At 46.7% G+C, this 25,365-nt stretch overlaps 1 long non-coding RNA gene across 1 annotated transcript; it reads left to right on the top strand.

The window, feature by feature from the left end:
* The first annotated feature begins 1,295 nt into the window (after positions 1-1,295).
* LOC119405203 (uncharacterized) lies at positions 1,296-22,788 on the top strand. Its single transcript, XR_005186435.2, has 2 exons — positions 1,296-1,424; positions 22,667-22,788. It is a non-coding gene; the product is annotated as an uncharacterized LOC119405203 (long non-coding RNA).
* Positions 22,789-25,365: the final 2,577 nt, after the last annotated feature.

Genomic DNA, 25,365 nt, shown 5'->3' with positions numbered 1-25,365 from the left:
GACAACTGGTTTGGTGGCCTGCAATGACCACATACTACCACGACGCCATACATGATCGGACGTGGAGCAGGAGAACACAGCAGGGCAGCAGAGAACCGGGCCTCTATAATGCAACTGGCCAGGGGCTACGTCATTCCCATCAGAACGCCGTGGCTGCCAGTACAACAGCTTCGACGGCAGGCGGGCAGTTCACTCGACACACCACACTTGACGCTATGACAGCGGTATGACACAATGACACACGGTATGGCCGTGACAACATTCCCTTGTCACGGCCACACGTTACATTCCACATCATCACCTACCTATAAGGTCAAAATCGATAACACCACTCCGAACATCGTGTGCTCTATACGGGAGTAAGAGCGGACCAGTGCTGGCGATGAACGCATCTGATGCAGAGATTAAACTAGCCGGCCATTTTCGTAGCACGAAGGGCACATGCAATTACACCGCTCCGCTTGTGAGGTATACCGCCTCTATGGATGGCTCAAGCAGAGAGTGAACACCCCCTATCGCAAGAGCAGGCAGCAACAGCGATCTTTGATAATGAGGGCTCTCTATCTCGACAGACATCAGGAGAAGGCTTGCATATTCTTGTAAATGCTGTGCCCTCACTGCTCACTTCGCGTTGAGATGGTCGACAGCACTAAATTGTCTCGCTTCCTGGAGCGGCCTCGACTGAGATTCGATCCAAAAGAGTTAGCTGGTAGCCTTGCTTCGTACGGTATTAAATTTGTTGCTATCACATTCGTTGTGCGCCCTTGCAGTGAAACTGTCATTTTTTATTATAACACAGGAACGGCCTCTGGAATACAAAGTGAACCGGGTTTAACATGCACAATATCACACTACGTTTTATTGCTCAATTGCTTCTTCATAATACATTTCTGGGTGGTCATCTCACGCATGTCAAGTTGGCTTGCTAACGCTCCTGCTTGCCTGGTGCAGTGCTTACTGCTTAATAACGTGAAGCTAATCATGCCATGATATTACGTGATATCTCCTTTTTCTGTACTCAGCGTTGTCAGTGCACGTTAAAAAAACACCTAGTCGTGAAAATTTCCGGGGCTCTCCACCGCGGCGTGCCCCATTATGAATTTGTTGTTTTGGCACGTATAACCCCAGGTCTTATCATTCTTATTATTTCGTTAAATAGCTGCGTTTTAAGCGGACTTGTGAGTGAGTGAAGTGGAGAAATGTTGCTGGGCAATTGTTGGGAGATCCATAGTTAAGATATACAAGAACTTTTTGCCAAAGCTGAGCTTGTCATGTGGTGTTGTCTTTAGACTGCCGTGTGAAGAGCCAGAGTGCATGTGAATGCGCAAAGTGTTATTTTTGCCTGCACAAATGTAAAACCCAGTTATCACGTTTCCAGTCACAGCTGCAGCGCTGGTAGAAAATTGTGTCACGGTTATTTAATGGTGAGTATTTACCTGCGAATTATTTAATATCTTCCTCGCAAACATCACATTTCCTTTCCCGATATGACAGAAAAAGCTCAAGCATATTCCACACCTTGAAAAGTTCAGTAAACAGCAAAGCTGGCAAGCATGGAAGTGCCACCACATGACGAACGCAGATTCAGTTGTTTTTTCATCATTCTTTCCTTTCTTCTTTTTTCAGCCATGCTTCTTTCTTTTTAACTGTTTCTACATCTTCGTCTTCTTCCTTCTTTTTTTCTTCTGTTTTTATCGACTTCTATATTCACCTCTCTCCTCATTTCCCTCCTCCTAACCCTCATATTGGTCCTGCTTACTCGAACTTTTCTTTCCCATCCCTTGCTATGCTATACTGTAAATGGTTAGGCTTTGGTTTACCCCCTCACAGCCTCCTTTCTCTCCTCTACACCCAAACGGTTGTCCTCCTCGCCCTCGCTTCCCTTTCCCATCTCCTTGCTAACCTATACTCAGCGCTGCCAGTTCCGCTTAGAATAAGTGGACTTTGGCTTCTTTTTTCGCCGAGTCGCTTGGAGGATTTTCCAGTCGCTTATCGCGTTTTTTGGGCCTTATTTGTATTTTTGCAGCAAATATATTTATTTTAGTGAACAGCACTTTGTCGCGGATTCTATTAACTTCTGTCGGTGATACGAAAAATGCTGCAATATGCGATTTAAAAAGGACACAAGGTCGTGGTTCAGAGATTGCCAAGTCATTGCGGTATTGCCTGCCACGATCTCGCCGATGAAGCTGCTAGAAACGCACACGCAGAAATAAACCTGGTTTCTATATCTTTGCCAAGGATTGACGAGGCTCGACACTTAAGTAAGCTGACGCAGATCATTATGCTGCAGAAGTGTCAAACATCACAGTTCACATACCACCGATTTCATTCTGTCGACACAGTAGCAGCCGCAGTCGTCTCTATGACTGCGCCAGCAACTTGGTGTTTCCCGGGAAGAAGACTGTGTTGTGCCCGTCTGCGTCTGGATGTAGTATTCACAAAATGTCTTCTAATTTAATATCGATATGGCCGACAACGACGAGTGCAATGACTGTGTTGTCGAAGAAACTATGGAGCCCCTTTTAATTACGGCCGGACTTACGCAAACGAGAGGCTTCACCTCCGTACTGCTGTAAATCACCTGGATGGAATCGCATTTTACCGTCGAGAATATATTGGGGCCACAGGACAACCCATCACAGTTACACTAGACAACAGAAGTGATGCGCCGTCTACGATATCAAACGCGGAACTGTTACGTCGGCTGCAACAGTGACTTTGTCTCCTCCTCTCTCACTTTCCTTCCATTCCTCCTTCCCCAGTGAAGGGTAGCCTACCAGGCTCAGCCCTCGTCACCCTCCCTGCCTTTTTATACTTATTCTCTCAACAAGTAACGTTAATCATGCACTGGCAATCGTGCATTCAACCTAATGAATACTACCATGGAGACAATGTTAAAAAGTAAATATGTGCTTTCGTACATAGTTGCACATATTTTCGCTGTATAACATATTCAGTTATTTTTCAACTTCCCTCCGTATTTGAGGGACATTTCATATTAGATTTAAAATAATTTCGAGAATGAGAAAAATTATTAAATTTCCGCTTCTTTTGGGCTTTTTAAAAAAAGCCGCGCCGCTTTTTTGGGGGCTTCTTTTGCTATGATTATTTGCTTGTTAGGTCGCTAGCATCTGGCAACTCTGCCTATACAACACCTTCCTGCTAACCTATACTACACAAGGTTATGCTATGCTTTCCCCTTTTGCTTCCTCTTTTCCTTCCTCCTCACCTTCACATCACTACTCACTCACACTTTGCTTTTCCATTTCCTTGGTGGGTGATTCCATGTTTGATTGAACAAAGGATTACCGGTCGAACCTTTTAAATTTATTTCAATTTTTTATTTGGATACCGTAAGTCGACGGAAGAGAATCGCAATAGGTATCGCTGCCAAAAAATTTGTCTAAGCACCGAACATCAAAAATGACGAAGGGGTAGTGTTGGGCTTCACTGATCGGCTGTTATGGCCAAATGTAATTATGAATATCCCAAAATATAATAAATCTAGGTAGCCGAAACTTTTGCAACTAAATACACGCATGTTGTTGCTTGTGTTCAACTTTTTGGGGGTTTATGAGTAATGTAAGGGATTTTATAGAAAAATATCTAAATCGGCTCAGAATGAATCGATAGATGAAAAACTATTGAAGATCCTGAGTGCGCGAGGCAGCGCGGCAGCGGGCCACTCCCAGGTTGGGACAGTAACGCCAAGCTCGACCGCGGCTTCACTACCCTTCTAGACAACCCATAGCTGAGCCCCAGTGTCAGAGCTCTTGATATCCACTTGTAACCACTTGTCCTGGTTGTTTTCGTCCGCGCCTTGTAACGAGGGACATCGACAGGGTATATTGCTAGGTGGCTGTGACTGGGATGAATGCTGCAGCACGACTGGGAATGGGGGCTCGTTATTTGGGCGAACTTGTGTCTGTAAAATGAAACGCAATATGAAATGAGCTATAGAAAAATATGCTGTCAAAGCAAGAGTGGCAGCGCTCTCGCGCATTCATACTGCCTGGCGCACAATTGATCTTTTTAAATTCGTGACTTTTCAGATGCTTTTCATAACAACTCAATTTTTTTGCGCCTTCATGGCTCGCCAATCGCTTGTGCGAAAGAAAGGAAGACTAACATGAATGATTGGGGAAGCAAGCTTGTTTAATTAGCTAAATAGTCTACTTGCGGTACAACCAAAATACTCTGCATGTGAACAAATTAGGCTACAACAGCTCACGAGCGCAATATCACAATAGTTCGAAAACTCACGTTGCACAATCGAGGAAAACCACTGGAGTGAGATAACTGCCTTGAAAGTATCAATTGGCAACCTTACAATACAGCGTTTCTTCACTTATTGCGCAGCATTCGAAGTTACGAAAAGCGAGGGTGCACTGGCCATGCGCCAGCGAAAGCAGTCTGCAATCACAGGAGTGGTTATCCACACATTCTGTGACCTAGTTCAAGTTCTCTGAAGTGCCATGCCATTAAACAACACATAAAAAAATAAATAGCTTACGGGAGACTCGCCCGAAACAACTGCGCAAAAGTGAGCGATGCCTCTTTACCCGACAATGCGCCCAATTAAAAACAAGCTCCCATCAGGCCCCAAAAACTCTCAAGTTCAAGCGATCGCCGCATAGGGCGAAAAAATCAACCGTGGTGAGTTTCATCCAGATGCGCATAATGTGGAGCTACTGACTCCCCTTTTAGGGGCGAAGCTCTTTAAAGCGGCACCCGTTCATCCCTCGTAGTCGTAGTGCGTAACCAGTCGTAACGCTAGTACCAGATCTTGACCTCCAAGGTGGTGACGGTGGGAGATTTTTCCTGTGCGTTGTTGAACAATAAAAAATTCGCAGCGCGCGCGTTAACTAAAAGCCGAATTCTTCTGTCTCTCATTCCCCATTAGCAGCCATTGGCATGTTCCAGTAGGAAACGTTAGTAGAAGTAGAAGTGTAACTGTTAGCTAAAAGCCGACTTCTTCTGTCTCATTCCCATTAGCAGCCATTGTTTACCGCCAAGGTAGTGCCTGGTGAGATTTCTCCTGTGCGTGATTAAACAATAAAAATTTTGTTCAAAACGCCGTTGATTGATGAAATAAACCAACGAAAGACGCCAGATGTTTTCTAAAAGCAAGGCGGAAGAACGCCAGATGTTTCTAAAGCAAAACGTAAAGACGCCAGCTGCCTAACGAAAGACGCCAGATGTTTTCTAAAGCAATGGTTTTCTAAACAATAAAAATTCACAGCGTGCATGTAAAATTAAAGTGACCTTCAAGTCGTCATAACTCTCATCGAACCTTTAGTATAAACGCGCCCGATCTCACGTCGGTGATGATGTACTGGGCAGAATTCACGGAAGATTCATGGTTTACCGATGAACCTCCGCAGCTTCGCCCACTCATCATCATTCACTCCGTGGATATGCTGTGATTTTTTTTGCGGTCACATAATTTAGTTCGCATTTTCCGTATCAGGGACGCTCAGCGCGGCCTAAAATTTTATTTCACGATGTATTAAAAGATTCTTACAATATTAGTTGCTGTGTCATTTTTCATGTTGCCAGTAAGAATCGATTCTGTTTTATTTCTAGAAAAATACAAGAGCTTAATTGTTTGATGCCAAGTATCCAGATTACACGGACGCTCCAAACGCAGAATGTCATTGCCATCGATTGCGTTTTGGTCGCTTCTTTCATTCAAATTGTACGGCGATCGTTTTCTTTGATCCACATTATGCAGCTCCATTATAAATTAGCTTTGATATAGCAATGCGAGTTTGTGGGCCACAATTTACACGCCGCTGCCACAAAGCGAACGTTTCTGAACCCTGTGAATTCATGTCAGCTGCGGCGCTTCACCGGCTGCACCAACATTTATAGATACTTTACGAACGTCGAGCTTCAGAATTTCCAGGGTGAAAATTCATTGCCAAATTGCCATGTGCCACCAAAGTTTCCCAGGCGTACAAATGCAAGCCTTATACTGAAAAGCAGTGCTAGTGTACGGTTTTTTGAAGCAGTACAAGATTTGGTGCACAATTTGTTGTTTCTTGCTTCATGAATTACTCATTATATAGCAATTGTGCTGCCTTCAAATTTCTTGGATACAAAATAGAATGCTATAAGAAGTAATGGTGATGCAGTGTTTGATCTAGCGTAATTGGACTAAACTCTGGCGTAGGGGAACGCGGCCGCCGCAGCGAGTGAAGCGACCGTCGTGCTGTCTGTAGATTCAACGCAATGTAAGTGAAGAGAGCACACACTAAAAAAGGGGGCGTGTGTGACTCTTTTCGGACACTTGTGACTTTCCACGTATACGACTCTCTGCGAAGAGATGCGTGAACTCTATTGGTGGCTGAGAGTCGGCGCGCTATAAAAGAGTACTTTCACTCTCTCATGGAACAGTGAAATGACTCTTATCTGAAAGCTCACATTACCACTTCTGAGCAAGTCGGAACACTCTTGCCGGTAACAATTAAGGGGTGATCAAATGACGCGCGGAAGCGTCAAGCTACTCTGAACTATATTAATTTAATCAGTTAATTTATAATATTTATAATAAATTATAAATTATATTAATTTATAATAAATATTATAAATATAAATATATTATATAAATATTAAATTTATATATTAAATTTATATTATTTAGTCAATTTGCTCCTGCACTAGTGCCGCGCGACTACCCTTCGAAATAGTGAAATACTCATTTTAAACAACTCCAATATTACTTATCGTTGTGCCGAGTGGCTGCACAAACTATAGTTCATTTTTGGCATCATTTTACTAAAACCCATCTAAATTTCATAGCTTTTCTAGCAGAATATTATGAGCAGAGCTAAAAGGCCGCCTATTATTTCCGAACAAGCAGTTGAGCTAGGCCTCGTTTACATGCTTGTGCGGGTATAGCCAATTAAATTGGGTGGTTGTGATGTCCAAATCGTCGTATGCTACAAAACGCACTGCAGAAATCGTCATGATGTTTCAATATTTATTCCTTATGATTATGAATCAATAAAAAGTAGCGAAAGCTGCAGGCGTCAGAGTTGTGACTTGCTTTGTTGTCGGTCCTGCTCAGCGTGAGCAGCTATGGAAAATGATAACGGAAAACAGGATGTGATATAGTAATAAGGAAACGGAATTGAAGTAAGTGTTTGCATAACGCTACATAAAGGGATCAACCCAGACAAATTAAAGGCTTAGAAAATCAAAAAAATCCAACAGACATTGCAAATAAGAATGTAGTTGTCGTTATTGTGTAAAAGACAACTTACAAATAGTAGGTTTAGTTAGATGTCACATGGCAAGAAACTTCCAATACAAGATGACTCAAGCTACTCACCTCTTCTCCTCCGTTTTTGCGTCCAACCAAAAGGAGCGTAGGACCGAGTGCCTCGTTGACAAAGCAAGCAGCACTAATGACGTTCCCATCACGAATGACAAGGTGACATACCATATTGGCCCCTTCGTTTGTGCGAATGTGGTTGTCAACTAGAGTGAAGAAGCGGAGGAAGCGATCCGGGATTGTTCGAATAATCAACACTAGAAGACTAATTATTTGGATTTAAAGCCACCCTTGGTGCAACACACCATTACTGTACACACGTCAGGCACAAGTGCTTCCCTTGAAATATTTTGTTAACGAAAGCACATTTTCGCGTAAAAAAGGACGCTTCGCAATGGGCACAGGCTATGCACAAATGAAAACATTTGGTTTCTGAGAATTCGCCTCAAAGTTTGCTCCCGGAATAAGCCCGGCTTTGCTCCAGGATATTCCGATACCTAAGCACACCTTCTGGCATTCGTGGGCAAGCCGTCAGGTTTTAGTGACCGCGTGTTTTAGTAACGTAATGCATCCATAAAGACTCAAATAAACACATGTCAATGCGAGAGCCCGAATGGCACCCACCGCGCGCGGACACCATCGTCGTTGACAGCGGACATGTCATGTGCTAGAATGACCGAACATAGCTCCCACCGTCACGTACACTAGCACTCTTATAACGCCGTTCTTTTATAACGTTGCTCTGCTATAACGTTATAACGTTTACGAGAACGGAAATCTGGGCGAGTTTGTAAGAATTCATCATAGAGCATGTAGCGCGAAAAATACGGGGACACAAGACAGCAACATAAACACGAGACGAGCGCTAACTTCAAACGGAAATGTATTCTCAGAATGCACGCCTATTTACAAACCAGCAGAGATCAAAACAGCACATCGTGACCCAAGAACGTACATCGTAATCCACAATGAATAGTATGACAACATCTTGATCTGCTCTTACACCAAAAATGATACAAGCAAAAAATATAACGCAGCCAAGATAAGCTCAAAATTGAACGCGAGCGATTCAAGTACACGTGCTCAAACTAGAGACTTTTATCGCGCGGAAAGCGTCGGTGCCAGGTTAGCTGTAAGGAACGCTAACTCACAAGGGTGTAGGCTCAAGGAAGGCTGGCTGACACAAACGAGATCGTTCTTTTGAATCAAAAACACTTCCACGATCTCTCTGGACACGTTATTACGGTTTCGGTACACTGCTGTTGTGTCAGTTAAAAGCGGCTGGCAGCCGTACTGCCGACAATGAATCGCGAGAGGCGAGTATGGTGAACCTTTGAGAGAGCTGAAATGCTCTCTGAGCCTAATGTTCAAGCACCTGCCCGTCTGGCCAATGTATTTACGTCCGCATGAAAAAGGAATGCAATAAACAACATTGCAGGTGCAAGAAACAAAACGCATACCGTGCTTAATTGTACAACTAGCCTTTTTGGGGTCCTCCTTACTGCACATGCGCTTCTGCAATCTTGGACAAATGGCACCCACCTTGTTTTTTGCGGTGAAAACAATGTCAACATCATGACGCGATGCCGCCTTTTTGACGCGATGAGATAGCCCATGGATGTATGGTATGACCGCGAAATGTTTTTTGCCTAACGTACGTGCCTTTGGTGCACGCACTGCTCCTGCTTTTACGACCTTTAAACATTTGAAGCTGGCAGTAGTAATGGCAGCTTCTGGGTACCCAGCTTTCCGTTCAATTTTTAGCTTATCTTGGCTGCGTTATATTTTTTGCTTGTATCATTTTTGGCGTAAGAGCAGATCAAGATGTTGTCATACTATTCATTGTGGATTACGATGTACGTTCTTGGGTCACGATGTGCTGTTTCGATCTCTGCTGGTTTGTAAATAGGCGTGGATTCTGAGAATACATTTCAGTTTGAAGTTTGCGCTCGTCTCGTGTTTATGTTGCTTTCTTGTGTCCCCGTATTTTTCGCGCTACATGCTCTACGATGAGTTATAACGTTATTCTGGTATTACGCTGAGAGCCATGTTAGATGTATGCAAACCACGAAAAAAGCAAACAGGAAAGAGGGGAAAAGGAGCACGCGGCAGCGGCCCCAACAACGCGCGCCGTCGATATTGTTGTCTAAAGCCCGAAGGAAGTCGGGGTGTCGTGACCCTCTTGTGACTTTTCTTTCTTAGCGAGCAGCACGTACTTAAGTAAGAGCAGTCTGCCAATCTAGATCGAAATAGAGCACGCACAGCGCACCTTTTTGATCAAACTTCGCAGTTTATGTCGGACTGACACAGGCCCCATTTGGTATCTCTTCACGGGCGACGTAGATGACCGGCACGTTTCGTCTTTCATTGAGCCGCGGACGGCGACGGCTTACCACGCTGTCAATCGCATGTACAGCACATGACGCCGTGCGTGATGTTGTCGATTTGGGTTTTATACGGCAAGGTGATAGCGACTGTGATGCCCGCAGCCAAACTGTGCGTCGTAACTGAGTGTCCTAATATCTCATATAGCAATAACAATTGCGCAACAAGCCTGAAATGCGCGACCATGCAGAATCGTTTTGCAGAAATTTGTGAGATCCCGTTGCTACCTAAATGCTTGTCGGAAAGACAAAACTACAGAAGAGCGATTCTTTGTGATGGCGCTGTCTAACGGGAGCTTTCTTGTGCTGCCACCATCTCTGAAGTGTAGTCGTTGGATGCTTAGAAGAATTCATTTGAAAGGTAGCGAAACTTTTGCATTGCTTTCATTTGAATACGCAGTAATCTTTCATTCCGTGCTCGAAGCCATACTCTGCCAGGCAAGTTCTCGGTGGCGTTTTTCGAGTAGGAAAAACTTTTAGCTATTATGCCTCCAACTACTCGAAGATGACGATTACGATCTTTAGGTACCGCTTTTGAACAAAATCAACAGCAAACAGTGACGACGCTTTAATTTTATTCGTAAGCCTTGTCATGTTCCGCACGCTTACAGTCGCCGACTGGCGTACCCACAAAGCTCTGACGCCCTAATAAAGGAAGTGGAAGTGCGGACCCGTCGAAGCACGGACCCGTCGCCGCTCCTAATGGCCGTCTACCGACGCGTCTAGCTTCGAGATGCGCGGCTTCCTCCTCGGGAGTACGCAGGGAGGCTATGCACTATAGAGCGGAGGTTGCGTGGGATGCCTCCGTCGGTGGGCGTGGCTTAGCTACTGCGCATGCGAGGCTTGGCAGGTGGTGCGGTATGTGGTCGCTAGACGACGCTGACGCTTCCTTCTTTCTTTCTATCTTCTTCTCTCTCTCTGTCTACTCCTTTCTATTTCTTTCGTTGATGTTGTCTCTGTATCTTTCTTTTTCTTTGTGCATTTCTTTCTCTAATTTTTTTATTCATCATTTTATTCTGTGCTACGCGCTACTCTCTCCCCTCCTCCTTTCCCTCCTCCTCAACTTCAAATCTCTTCTTTTCACGCTTTCTTTCACACCCTCTTGATACACAATACTATACAAGGCTACACAATGCACTGCTAGCGTGCCTGAAAAGCCTAGAGGTCAGGACGCTCGCCTTCGGGACGAGGTTGCGCGGGTTTGAATCTCGCCTTATGAACACTTTTTTTTGGCAAGAATTTTTCTCTTTATCTCTGAATCTTTCTTTCCGTCGCTGTGTTGGTGCCTTTCTTTCTCTACCTCTCTGTACTCGTTCTTAGGGTTTTTTACAAGCAATGCCGTAGCGTTGTGCAGTAGGATCTGCCCAAATTTTGTGGCGCAAACATGTTTATGATGATGATAGTTTTCTGGCATGATCACACACTTTCTGCCCTGCTAGCAGAGCTTGGCTGTTAGAAAAGAGCCAGTTCTACGCCGTGAAAAGCGTCGTTCAGGGAAGCCGTCTGCGCGCGAGTGTATCGGATTGGCTAGCGAGATTACATGTCATAAATCCTCCGCTAGACATGAAATACGCGCGATTCTAACTGATTGGGCAAATCAAGGTCACGTGACCTGCCAGTTCAAGCAATGGCATTTGAACGAACGCCCCTCATCACGTGATTTGCTGTCCACGTAGGCGGAATTCTGCCAAGTGTGCGCTCCTTTTAGATGCGAAGCAGCTTTTGCGCTGGGCTTTGTCCGTAGTTCCATTCCCGGCCATCCGCTTTCTAAAACCTACCATAGCGATCTCTAACATATTGAGCGCGCGTTCGCGCCTAGTAGGAGTCTTCTTCGTCTTGTTCTTCGACCGCATTGATGATGATACGTGCAGAGCACTTTAGGGGCCTGGGCTGCCATATGCTGTCCTAGCTTGGCGTAACGCAGAAAGAACAACGTATGCTGGCGCGCGCCAGCGTGCTCGGGCCTTTGTAAGGGCCTGGGTAAGACGCTTTGGCCTCTCCCCCTTACACGCTATCAGCAATCACGTGATGGCGTCGAGGAACGAAATTCTGCAGACGCGCGATAAACCCGCGTGGCGTGCTTGAACAAGAGTTCGGGACGAGTAACAGCAACAGCCACTACAGTGAATTCACGGTATGCTCCGCATTCAAGGACGCCTTAACATCGGGCAAGGTGCCCGTGATGAACGGAACTTTAAGTCGACCCATACGCTCCTGCGCATCCCCACACGGTTTCCTTTAGTGGGAGATGGTGAAATGTTTATTTAGATGATCCTCTTGCACGCCCACATGTCTTGCCTCGGTTCAGTACCTCATCTTGATAGCAAATCACATACAGTCACGTGCTTGTAGCTTCGCTGTTCGACGGTTTTCATGGCGTGGAAATGGCTGCCTTTTCGCCCACAGTTGTTATTTGTTAAACTGATGTAGTAATTGTTATCGGCGTTGCTTAAGCTTGGAATCGGTCGATCTGTATATCTCCGTTGCATACTAAACGAGAAATAAATACGCAGCTGTCGTAATGGAAAGTGCTTGCACGCAGCTTTGGAATGCACCGAGTAAGTGTTCAGTGCATAGCTAGCGTGCACGATACAGTATCCTCCCGCAATATTCATCTAATATTTTACCAGAAGTGTTCTTCGCTGATCCACTCCTTCATTGGTCCGTTCAAATCATGGCATTTGCCCGTTCCTTGAATATATCCTCTTTTACACCACGCAAAAGTCAATCAAGTAGGCCTGCAGTGTATCTAAATTTAGCTCCTTGCCGAGACTTGATTAAGACTAAGATATTGCAATGAGCAAGATTATATTTACTGTATTACATGTTCGAAAACACAATAATGTGTACGCATATTTTTTTAAAGTTCAGTTATCTTTCAACGTGAGCATTCAATTCCATAATACAGACCGGCATGCTCAATGAGGTGCAATGTGGTGCACAATGCACTGTTGACGTTTCTCAGCCTATGAAACAGTAATTAAATTCGATGCGATTTCATGGTTTCAGGGCAGCTCATCCCAAGAAAGGAATTGAAACATCTGAAATCTGTAATGGTTTAACGTGGAGGTCGTTTAAAAGGACAGATTGGTGGGCTAGTTGGTAGTGCAGAACTCGGGACAGTAGCGAGAAAAATCCCACAGACGACGACAGAGCAAGGCGGGGCATAGCGCTGTGTCCCGTCTTGCTCAATCTTCATCTGTGTGATTTTTGCGCTACTGTCCCGAGTTGTGGAGGTCGTATTTTGCATTATCTTGTCGAAATGGGCTAATGCGCTACTTGTGTCACACTATGACAGACATTAGCTACTCAATTGGCCGCCAAAGCATTAGGCAGACAGAAGGCTGTTACAGTTTACCAATAATAATAATATCTGGGGTTTTACGTCCCAAAACCACGATATGATTATGAGAGACGCCGTAGTGGAGGGCTCCGGAAATTTTGACCATCTGGTGTTCTTTAACGTGCACCTAAAGCTAAGTACACGGGCCTCTACCATTTCGCCACCATCGAAATGCGACCGCCGCGGTCGGGATCGAACCCGCGACATTCGGGTCAGCAGCCGAGCACCGTAACCGCTATACCACCGCGGCGGACTACATTTTACCAAGGCGAACACCATCAAGAACGTGACAGCCCGCACTTTACGAATGCAGGCCTTCAACCAATTCCACAATGCCAGCTCTTAATAATGTGTATTATGGAAAAAACGAGTTTCGCCTCAAGACCGCAGCAATTAATTGGATAGCAAGAAACTGGAATGTCACAGGAAGAACGGCAAGCAGCTAGAAACTTGCTGTGCGCTGCTTAAGCACAAATGACGCAGGAAAAGAATACACGCAAGGCGAGTGCGAACTAACTGCCACAGCCCGACACTTGCAGCGCGCTGTTCAAACGCAAAGAAGGACGCATGAAACAAAACGCACCGGTATGCATAGGACGAGCGCGAACTGTCACAGGTGTTACTTCAACTAACCCCTACTTTGGCTCTTCATGCTAGCAGATCACTCCTTTCGCAAAAGCGGGCGCTATCGCGAGCAAAGTGACCTTCGTGTGGTCTATAGCTTCAACGCAAACTTTGCGGTGAAAGCACAAGCCGTACGACCTCCACCTCAAGAGATAATTGCACGAACATGGTCGAGCATGTCCTCTATGTCAAATCACAACTCGAAGGCGCACATCCTAACTCAGGCGAAACAGTAGACGGTTTTACAATTGGAGTCCAAAAAAATTTGCCAGCACCCAGGCCTCATGCTCAGAACACAAGAAACTCAGGGGCCCTTGCGTTCGCGTTGTCCTACGACCCTGCGGCGCCTTCCTATGGGCGGCAAACAAAACCGCACAGCGCGCGACGTTATTAAGGCGGCGCTTGGCAGTGGCACGTGAAGCCACGGCTCGCGTTCACCGCGGGCGTCGATTCTGGTCACTAAGACAAACCTTCATTTGGCTCTAGTTGGTACATATTCCTGAGGCTAAAATTACATGGCAAACGCACTTCTTTGCCCTTCTTACTCTTAAATTCTTTGTCGCTGCACCCATCTGAATATGATTTCATGTCCTGGCGTATCTAATACGCTATCATCCTTGTTACACGTTTTGGTTTAGAGCTATTGTTTTGGGCGCATGAGCGGTAACTTTGCCTTGGGCTTATATATTCATTAGCGTACGAAATAGTAAAGCCGTTGTTAGTCAGCCCTTGTGTCGTACGTTTCTTCTCTTCGTGGGTGTCTTTCTTGAGCGTTTCCACAGTAAACTTGGCCTCAAGATCAGGTCGCGGCGTAACATATATACCGTGATACTGGTTCAGCCGTCTCGTTTCTTCTCTCCTGTGGCATAATCCCCTGCATTGGTTATGAGCCATGCACAGAGGACAACAACAACAACAAGTCTACAAGAGCCAAAGCTTTCCCACTAGCTCGCGCCACCACGAGCCACGGGACATTCTTTTTCCTCGTCAACGGCCACGAGTGGCGCGGCGCTACAACAGCAAAATTGAAAATTAATGCGGGACGCCAGGGATACGACGCAAACGCAGCGCGGGCAACGATGTAGCGTCGCCCGAGTCTCGCATAATTTAACTTGGTCACGTGTGGCGTACCCTGCATTTCACTCAAGGCCGCGTGCGTTTTTATTCTGCCGTTAGTATTCTTGAGAATCAATAAGGCATGGTGTAGTTGTCAAAGGCAGCGAGCGGGGGAGCGAGGGGTCGCAGGTTCGAAACCAACGTCGAGCGCTTTGGAATTTTTTTTTTATTTATTTGTATTTGTTATTTTTTATTTATGTCCGCCGAGAGGGTCCGTATAATTGCTATCGCAATAAAACCAACCTTTAACTGGTTATATTCAGCACAGCTTAGAACCACTGTACAGTGGAGCTCTAAAAGCAACATTTGCTCGATTTGTGGCGTCCGTCCATCAGTCGGAAAATGACGTATGACCTCCTCCCATAAAATGACCACGTTTCATGATGTCGCCCCATGACGTCATGACGTCCTATATTATGCAAAGACCCGGTGGCTCCAATAAAACTCACGTACGTCCTTCGTACGTATTTCGCCGTGTCTGTCGAGTGACTGTGGAGTCGAGGCGCTTTATTCACGGTCGCGCGTGTCACTTATGTGCGGGCTACCCATTGCGAGAACGCCCAACGAGCAGAGCGCTTATAAAGGACGCCGATGGCATCAGAAGCGAGCGTGCGCTCGTCAGCTCCGTTGGTCATCCGCCTTTAAGGCAGGTTAACACCGAAGGCGGAGCACGCAAGCGGGCAAGCGGATTTTCAAAGCGGAAGGGTAGCGAGGCTTCGCAGCTGTTCAGAGCGACTGCGTTGTCTTCTGCCCGCTTCGCCGCGGTGATGGAGCAATCCACCAATCCACGGCGGGCGTGTCGCCATCTTGCCGCACTACGCAACACTCTCCGCGCGCTTCTCGTGCCCTGACTGACTGCGGCAAATGTGGCCAACCTTGCCGCGCGGAGAAAATTTGTCCGGGAGCGATCCGGGCAAGCGGTAGCAGGTTTTCCACTTTTGCGGACAATCCGCGTCCGCTTTCCGGATCCGCGCTCGGTGTGAACGTGCTTTTACAGAGTCGAATGGCTCCAACTTCTTGCACCAACTGCAGAAAAACCGGTCAAAATAAACACGTCTCGTGTTAAATGCTACATGTAGAAGGTTCTTCTCTAGTCTACGAGACCATAAACTGCCGTGATCCGACTTTCCGAAAATGATCTTATCGCTGCCAATACGACAGTCGGTGATTTGAAGCTACTATAGACGAAGTTCCTTCATCAATATGCAAATTTATGCCAGCAAATGCCCGTGTGCAGACAGTTTACAGGGAGTCCTGGAAGCGCTACCAAAAGCACAAAATATTCTGTTAATTCGTCTACTACATTAAAAGGGCCGCAGGGCCATGCCTACCACTGGTAGCCTTCGACCCCAATAGCATAAAAAATTCATGGCTTCCGAGATTGCAGTCCGGCAGGTTTCTCTCCGGCACCCCAGTCGCACAGAAAGAGTGTAATTTCAGAACTGGGCGTGGCCGACTGCTCCTCGGCACCACTGCGCCCACCACAAAGGCACGGCCGAGGGTCGGAAAGACTGCCGCGCTTTGGGGCGGCTTGCATATGGCGAAGAAAAATGGTTTTTCAAAATTGGCTAGCGCGAAAATGGACAAGGACTGAGAAGGAACACTGATGTACAGGACAGGCGCTACTCGCAACTAAACTTTATTCAGAAACGTCTTCCTACATATATACACAGCCGAGTGGCGCGCGCAGGCGCAATGCACATGACAGTCGACATGCTAATCAGGACCGGGAAACCAAAACATATTCGCATTACAACCAAGTGTCTAAGAACTGGTTTTGCGCTCCTAATAACCTCCCACTGATTTCGAAATGTCAGGTGCAGCTGTGCCCCGCCACGGTGGTCTTGTGGTTATGGCGCTCGACTGCTGACCCGAAGGTCGCGGGATCGAATCCCGGCCGTGGCGGCTGCATTTTCGATGGAGGCGAAAATGTCTGAGGCCCGTGTACTTAGATTTAGGTGCACGTTAAAGAACCCCAGGTGGTCGAAATTTCCGGAGCCCTCCACTACGGCGTCTCTCATAATCATATCGTGGTTTTGGGACGTTAAACCCCAGATATTATTATTAGGTGCAGCTGTACGAGAGGGAAACTGCATGCCGGAGCCCATTTTTAGATTCGTAGCAGCTATTTGACTAGCCTGTGTAACGCTGTCCGTCCGTCCGCACAAACGCGAGGCAACGCGCTTCCCTCGGCGCAGGTGTTGGAGCGGTGCCAAGTAGGTCACGCCGCAGCTGGGCGTTGACGTCACGCACCCCTCGCACGCTTCACTCGCAGGTGCGCGCGTACGCCACTCTCTCCCTCACCCGCCGGAGCGCCGCAGCTGCCGGCTCCAACGCCCGCTCGCCTCCCGTGTCTGCGTTTGAAACAAACGTTTACACCAGTAAACGCTACACCGAGTTTCGCTTCAAACGAGTTTTTCCAGCGCTCACCGCAGCACCCGCGTCAGCGCCGTTCAACCCGTGACGCCACCCGTGCGCAACGCTGCTGCTTCGCGTCCCGTCAGCGTTCCCTTCGGGGAGATGGTCGAATTTCACTTTTCTCAATTGCACCTTTTTTGCCGTAGAAATGCGCCTCCTACATTAGAGCACTAAGAAGTGCAATGTCTCTGCAAAAGATGCGCATGTGCTGGAAACATACTATACTTCGAAATTTGCTGGCTGTATAATATGGCAGCGCTGCCGAAGGACAGCAAAAATTGAACGATGATTGGGCTCGGCGCGACGACGCTCGATGCTCACGTTCAACCTGCTGCTGAAGACAGATCAGTCATAGCCGGGCCTTCGTACAGTAAAGGTGTTTTTCTTGTGGCGTCCGTGTTCGCTATGAGGGCTTCGGCTGACCACTGGCCCTGAGCCCACAATCGATATGTTTATATTTGTGTCAGCTAAATTTAAGGCTGGCGAAGAAAGCAGCCAGTTTCGAAGGAGTATCGTAAAAAGCAGGCATCGGTGCTTACTTCGTCTGTGGATTTCTCAGTCGGTCTCGGATTCTTTGCCAGCAAGGTATAGCGAATTGAAAACAGTATACATTAGCGCTCAACTTCCCGATAAGGACCACATTTTTGATGTGTTTATTTATTTAAAACTTACAGGTATTTCCTCATCATATGGGATGCTAAGAAGGCATCAGGTATAGCAGGGGAACGTCGTTTTACATCAGTGCAAGAAAGCAAAAAGAAATAAACATCAACATAAAGAAAGCCTTATCCTGACAAAATTGTACGGACGTTGCCTCAATGAAGTCAATATAAATAGCACATCTGAAGCAAAAATTATGAACACAAAAAAATCGCGCACGCAGAGGTACTGGTAAACACTACACAACGAACGATCACTGCGCTACAACGTATGATAGTAATAATGACATTATTTGTTGGCGTTTTACGTCCAAAAGCCATGATATGATTATGAGGAAAACCATAGTTGCGGAATCCGTAAATTTTGACCATCTGGTGTTCGTTACCGTGCACAGACATCGCACAGTACACGGGCCTCTAGAACTAAAATGTACGCGTGGAAAAAAAGGAGACAAGAAATTGCAACGACCAAACTCGGTTCCGGACTGGCTACAGGCGCATTTTATTCATTTATTGTGACCTAATTTCTTCATTTGAATTGTGGGTTTTACAGTGTTTAGTAGTCACGTTGGACGTTGCACAAATGAACATCAAAGTCTGTAGCTTTTTTCTCAAAGAATGCGACACGTGTTAAACTATTGGTGTACTCGATATAAAAGACTTGGTATTAGCAGTTACAGCTTCCGCTTTTTCTATTCCGTTGTTTTGCTGGTTGAGCTCTTAGTTTTCCTTCGGAAAGACGCCGTTCGGTTGCATGTGCGACACTTTGGATGCAGTTGAGTGTACAGTTAACGTAGAAGACGATAAGCATTTTTGCATTGTGCCAGAAAAACATAACCGTAATACAGACAACGCAAACGAAGACGATAACAACTAAGGCACTTTGATTGTGAACGACGTGGGGGGCAAAACGTAGGTCGGCTGATCAAAGCCTGCAACAATATTCCTGCAAAACTCCTCATGGCACCGCTTCAATCACATCAACAGGGCACGCTCTCTTTACGCTTGAGCGTTTCGCTCTTGAGCGTAAACATACTTTGGCTTCCACCTCATCAATATCTGTTCGCGGTGAAATAGTAAAACGATATGTCATGATAGGAGGACAATATGATTCATGGACTAAAATTAGCCCAGTTTCCACCCATTCACGTCTCGAGAAAGGATGGGTGCTACAACAGCCCCATATTTCTCAAATCGGGCTATTTCGTGCTGAGAAGAAACGGACTGTAATAAAAAATTCGGCAGATCCCACGCGTTGGGGGAATCGGTTTCATGCGAAGCATTCAGCGAGTACTTCTATGCTGTCTTTTATGGCTTTTAGCCAAGCGTTACGAGGAGGATCGACGTGTATTTGTAAGTGTAGTAGCTATGTACACATCGTGGGCTTACCAGGCACGTCGACAACGCTGGTATTTAAAGGGGAACTTTAGGTGTGACGTAACGTCAGCCCCCACGTTAGAGTCGCGCAAACGAGACAGGGACGAAAAGAAGAGACGACAACAAACAGAGCGTGTGTGTTGTCGTCTCTTCTTTTAGTCCCTGTCTCGTTTGCGCGATTCAAACCTTAAGATCATGAACGAACCAGCCCAACTGACAGCCATTCTGCATAGGCTGTTTTTCCAAACCAGTTTATAGACCTGGCGTGGCTCTGTGATAGAATACCTGATTGCCACGCAGAATGTTTGGGTTCAATTCCTCCTGGGATTCTAATTCTTATTCTTTCCATTCGTCGGGTCAATGCTACCGCTGTCGGTTTTCAGTAACGCTCCGTCATTTAAATTCTCGCCGCTCCTGGGTAGATATAAACTGTCAATCACCTGTGGCGCGTACTCGTGCACCGCGGCCCGTGGTAAAGGGTATGTGCCACACGTGTCTGGAGGAAAAGGTTTGACGTTGTACGCAACAGGATTTTCAGGTTATTCATGTCGTGACCCGACAATTTTGGACTATACCAAGTTAAGGAGGCGATCACGAGAGCACCCAGACGTAGGCGGCTAGATAGATAGATAGATAGATAGATAGATAGATAGATAGATAGATAGATAGATAGATAGATAGATAGATAGATAGATAGATAGATAGATAAAGAAACGCTCGAAGTGCCAAATGTTTCCTAAGAAATACTTCGCATTTAAAACGTAACACTACCAAGGACGAATTGCTAGGTCCTTACAATGACCTATATTAGGTAAAAATTGAGCAGTTTCCATGCTTTCCTTCGCAAATCGGGCCAAAATAAATGCAGTGACAGAAAAAAAATACTTGCCTTCAGTGCATTCAAAAGATCTGGGAGCTGATTCTTTCCTTCGACGCGAAAACACGTCAATGCGCACGCTCATATGCCGTGCGCTCTACTTTCTGCCGCGGTGTGCGCCGCCGCCGCATGCCTCGATAAACGCGCCTTCTTGCGGTAGCAGGTCATTACATTTTTTGCTGGGGAGCGCTTTGGACGGCCGGAGAGAAACCTGCCGGCGCGCAATCTCGGAGGCCATGACAAATTGCTAGAACTGTTGTACGGTTTCTTAAGCAATTTGTTGGCATGGGCTACACTGTAAGCAAAAGTTAGCCGAGATTGGGGTTTTTGCGGCTCATTACGTCTTAAAACTCCCTCGATCCTAAAATTACTGCCTAATGTTGGAGTAAAAGTGGCACCTGACATAGTTTTACCACCACCTCTGAGGAACGTAGTAAAAGTATGTCATAATCTAATTTTACTACTGGGGAGTTTTCTGTCATGTGATTTCTAACCACCGTTTGAGAGTTTATTACCATGTGACCTCAAGCTCCCCCTACTTCGGCGGCTGATGTCCGCCGATGAGCGCCCCTACAGTTCCAGTGAAGGTATGCGAACACCACAAATGGGTGTTGTTTTTTCCAAAGCTGGTATGGCATTGTCGCGCCTCATGGCTGACCCTCAGCCTACGCACTTTCACTGCAACTGGAGCTGCAGAAGCACAACGAGCGAGAAAAGCAGTCTGTGAACGAAAGGACTTGCTCGAATAAAAAAAAACCTTCTAGAAAGCCGTACTGCAGATTTTCGCATATCGTTGGCATATGTCGTCTAGTGGCCCTGGAGTGTAAGAACCTTGCGATGTATATGTCCGATGGCAGTGATGGCAAGTTGAACTCGCGCCGGCGTCCGGCTGCGCACAGCGGGCTGCATCTGAGGTAGTGCTTCTATCATCGAGCGGTTGTGGGCGAACGAGCGCAAGGCTCCGAGCCTGGACGCCGCGGATACCTCGCTTCCGTGCCGAATCGCGAAGAGTTACGCAGAACACTCCCAGCGGCAATAAATTCAAACTGGCGTGATCGTCCGCGGTTGCTTCCTGGAGAATGACTCTTACTCAAAGCGATAAGAGAAAGGCTTCGCTACGTCATCGGCATAAAGCCGGCCAGCAGCCGGTGTGAGGGCGTCGCCGGAGCAGGTGAAACAAGCGTCGCCTAAATTTTGTTTCCCAGAAAATTCCGAACTGTGTACAGTCCAAACTGTGTATTTCGCACCAAGCGGCCGCCTCTGTGAAACATCTAGCGCGGAGGCGAGCCCTGATACGAGGCAGATGGAACCAACGTGTGGCCGCCGGTGCACTGCGTGTACGAGCACGATGCGCTGGTACAGGCTCACCGTGCCGGTAGAGGCGAGGCGCCGCTCTACTTCGCCGAACGTTCCTGTATATGTGCTGCTACTGTGTTTGAACACCGCTGCGCAATGAAAAATTGTTGAGTGGCCGTAATTTCTGAGTGCTTAGATATATTCTGCGGGTTTGTGCATCAGCACTGCTAACGCGGGTGAGGCCAACATGGAGCGCCAGCGAATATTTGGATGATCAAAAAGGTGCGATAAGGCGGCTTTATACTAGAAGGTTGGTGTTAGTCATGGCGACTTGCCGCCAACCTTAAACGTTTACGCGTGTGCTGTGAATCTTTTGTTCAAGCAAGCAAAGCATAAGTCTCCTACCGGCACTACATTGCAGGTCAAGATGCGGTGCCTATATATACCGGGCGGCCGATGTACAGTTGTGCAGCGCGAGCAGTCGGTTCACGTGGTGTTTTATTCTGCGTTCGTTGTGTGTGTGTTTGTGTATGTGTTTCTCTGTATATGTCATGGATACCGTGTTTTCTACGTTCATTAAATTCGAATTTCGATGGATCATGGTGCAATCGCACCCCTTAATTTTTTTAGCCACCAGAAGTAGCCGTGAGAACCGAGTTAGAGAATAAATAAATACTACTACATCAGCCAAGAGAAAATGTCAACCGAGAAATTACTCTCAGAAATCACCGGAAAAAACACTGTAAAGGCAGTAAAAAATTACTGAAGAGTGGTAAGTTGGGCGAGTTGGTAATGATAAATGATGTAACTGAGCAAAAAAAAACGGACGGTGACACAAGAGGAGAGGAAAGCACAAACAGGCGCAGTTTGTTTGTGCATCCACTGCTGCGCCTGTTTGTGCTTTCCTCTCGTCTTGTGTCACCGTCCGTTTTTTTGCGCAGTTACATAATGGTAAAAAATTAATCTTACTATACTCGCTGAAACCCTCAGCGGGTAAATAATTACTACCGTTTGTGCGTTCAAAAACTCAGCATGAGAGTAAATTTTTATCTCGACTGATACGTAGTAAAAAAACCTAGAAAAGGTAGTGCGCTGGAGGTCAACCAGTTTACTCCCATTGCTGGCTATTTTTGTTTAGTGTGTAGTGTGAATCGTCTCTCATAAGCGCACATGGTTAGTCTCCTTGGAAATTTCACCTTTTGAAATTGCCCTTTTACACTTAATAAAAAAGATGTATACGTGGGCGTTTTTAAGGATGATCCGTAATGCATCGTCTGATGTCTCTTCCAGAAATGCGATGAACGCGACCGTTGCCCGCAAAACTGCACATGCGTAGATCATGGTGGGTGGCAACAATTCGATGAAAAATTCTGTGAAGACAATCACTGAGGAAAGTATGTGAGGTGAAATTAAATAAACAATCAAGAATTATTTGGTGACTCAGTGATTTGCTTTCTCTTGCTAGAAGCACTCCCCAGGCAGCACGCCGCCATTGGACCGATCTCGGCCCAACGTTGGCAAATGACGGCAGCAATATTGGCCCCACGTCGGCAAATCACGCTCGCGCTACTTTCACCCGCATCGGCCCGACGTCGGCTAGCCGCCTTTGGGCCGATGCGGGCTTGCCGGCTTCGGGCCGACGTGGGCTAGCCAGCGCCGGTCCGAGACGGGCCTGCCATTATTCAGCCGATGATGGCAAGCCGTCATTGAGCCGTCATGTTGGCGCGGTGTCGGCCCCGCCGACGTCGGGTAGCCGCCGGCGTGACCGTTTACACCCGTTATTATGTTTTAGCAGTGGTGGCTTACCGTGCGTTAAGTACGGTAGTACTGTACCGTCGTGGTCGGCACGTAGCTAGTTTAAATGGAGAATCCGGCGGTACTTGCTCAATGCGTAAAGTAACCTGATCAGGCAGGCTGATACATGTGTTATCAAGTAAAATGGCTGCGTGCCGACCACGGCAGTTTGGTATTACTGTGGTTACTCTACTGTAAGTCAGCAGCGCTAAAATAGACTATTCGCGGCCCAACGACATTCATCGACTGCCATTGGTGCCGTATTCGAAAAATGCTTCCTAATTAGAACGACTGCTCCACTGATGTCTTAGGGTGCGATTAAGACCCAAAATTCTGTCGAACCGTGCAAGGCCGAGAACGAAAGTCAATATTGTCTCAAACAAAACTAAATTGATGAAAGGCCGGCTGCACCAACTACGCATGCGTCTGAGAAATTAAGGAGCAACACATTGGCAAGGTGATAAACACAAATTTATTCACAAATATGAACACACGGCAGCAGTTCCGGAATAATTATGCCATAAAGGAATATCTAAACATCTATAGATACCGTAGCCAACATCTAAAACAACCCCACAGCCACCGTATTCCTCAAAACAAGCAGGACAATCCTAATCGAGAATGGGATCAGGCGCAAAATTATAGGCGTGAGCAGGGTTCCCCTTCAGAGGGGGGGGGGCGAAGGTTCATCGCGGCGCCCCCCCTCCCTATTAAGTCAATGTGTTTGGCAGACCTTGCGCCCACCTCTTCTTAAGTGACTACGGGGGCCGGCCTCCCCCCTGCCCCACTGTGCGCACGCCAATGCGAAGAGTTACAATCTCTTCAACGTTATGCGCCGCACATTCACTATAAATATTGAAAGAACAAGAATGGGCAAAAATAGGAATAAGGATTAACGAAGAATATCTTAGCTACTTGCGTTTTGCGGACGATATCGCGCGTTTCAGTAACGGCGGTGCCGAATCACGAAAAAAATTCTGGAGATGTAAACGAAGGCAGCATTAAAGTAGGATTAAAGACGGACCCGAAGAAAAGAAAGGTAATGTTAGGCGGCTTGCCGAAAAAGCGAGATTAAAGGTGGCCACTAGATTAGAAGATTGTGTATACGCGTGAGCTAATTACGAGCACAGGAGCACCCCCCCCCCTCCCCACGTTTATTAAGTTCACCAATAAACGGTAGGCATTCGCAACACATGACTAGCAATTAAATTAGCGTTATCCTTTAAGCGGGAATTGCAAATTTTTTAGTGATATCTTAAGGGCCAAAAAGATGGATAAACTGCTGCACGTGACGCGAAAAACATTGCGAGCGGCACCACAAGATCCCATGAACTCTACATCTAAACAAGATAGACACGCACGCATTCCTAATCTAAAGGTAAGGTAGTAACAGAAAGGAATCGTGCATAAAAACCACTCACGTGTGCCCGTTGGATCGCTAAAACACGAGCGAATAAAAAAAAATGCAAGCGCACCATATCAGAATACACAAAACACTAATAATAATATGTGGGGTTTAACGTCCCAAAACCACGATATGATTATGAGAGACGCCGTAGTGGAGGGCTCCGGAAATTTAGACCACCTGGGGTTCTTTCACGTGCACCTAAATCTAATAAACGCGCCTCAAACAATTTCGCCTCCATCGAAAATGCAGCCGCCGCGGCCTTGATTCGATCCCGCGACCTTCGGGTCAGCAATCGAGCGCCATAACCACTAGACCACCGTGGCGGGGCAATACACAAAACACGATGGTCTATAGAGAATACGCGATAAGAAGAGAACAAAAATCTGATGACACGTAACAGCAGTGAACACGTGGCCTTAAATGAGGTGAGCATGGAAGCAGGGGGCCACTGGTTTCTCGCTGCGGTGATCTCTGCCGAAAACAATGCCGGAATCCTGCCGCGTGTCCGTCTCGTGCACGATTTTGACTTTCCACCACACATGTCCACACACCGCACTTCTTGAAAAATTCTGCTGGTCGGAGTGAAAAACACCTGCTCCCGCAGCTACGATTGTCCCTCCGTCGGGAAGGCCACCCTACCCTGCCTGGTCAAGCGAGTTTCGCGACAATGACGCTGAACGATGGGAAGGGAGAGACGGGGGGTAGAGTTTGAAGAAGACGAAAAAAAATGCGAATTCTCCCTTCTTGAAAGCACGGCTCAGCCTACCACAATGGTGTGCGATCCCCC

Source organism: Rhipicephalus sanguineus, chromosome 9, assembly GCF_013339695.2.
Source record: "Rhipicephalus sanguineus isolate Rsan-2018 chromosome 9, BIME_Rsan_1.4, whole genome shotgun sequence".
Classification (NCBI taxonomy): domain Eukaryota; kingdom Metazoa; phylum Arthropoda; class Arachnida; order Ixodida; family Ixodidae; genus Rhipicephalus; species Rhipicephalus sanguineus.
This window is presented reverse-complemented; position numbering and strand designations above follow the sequence as displayed.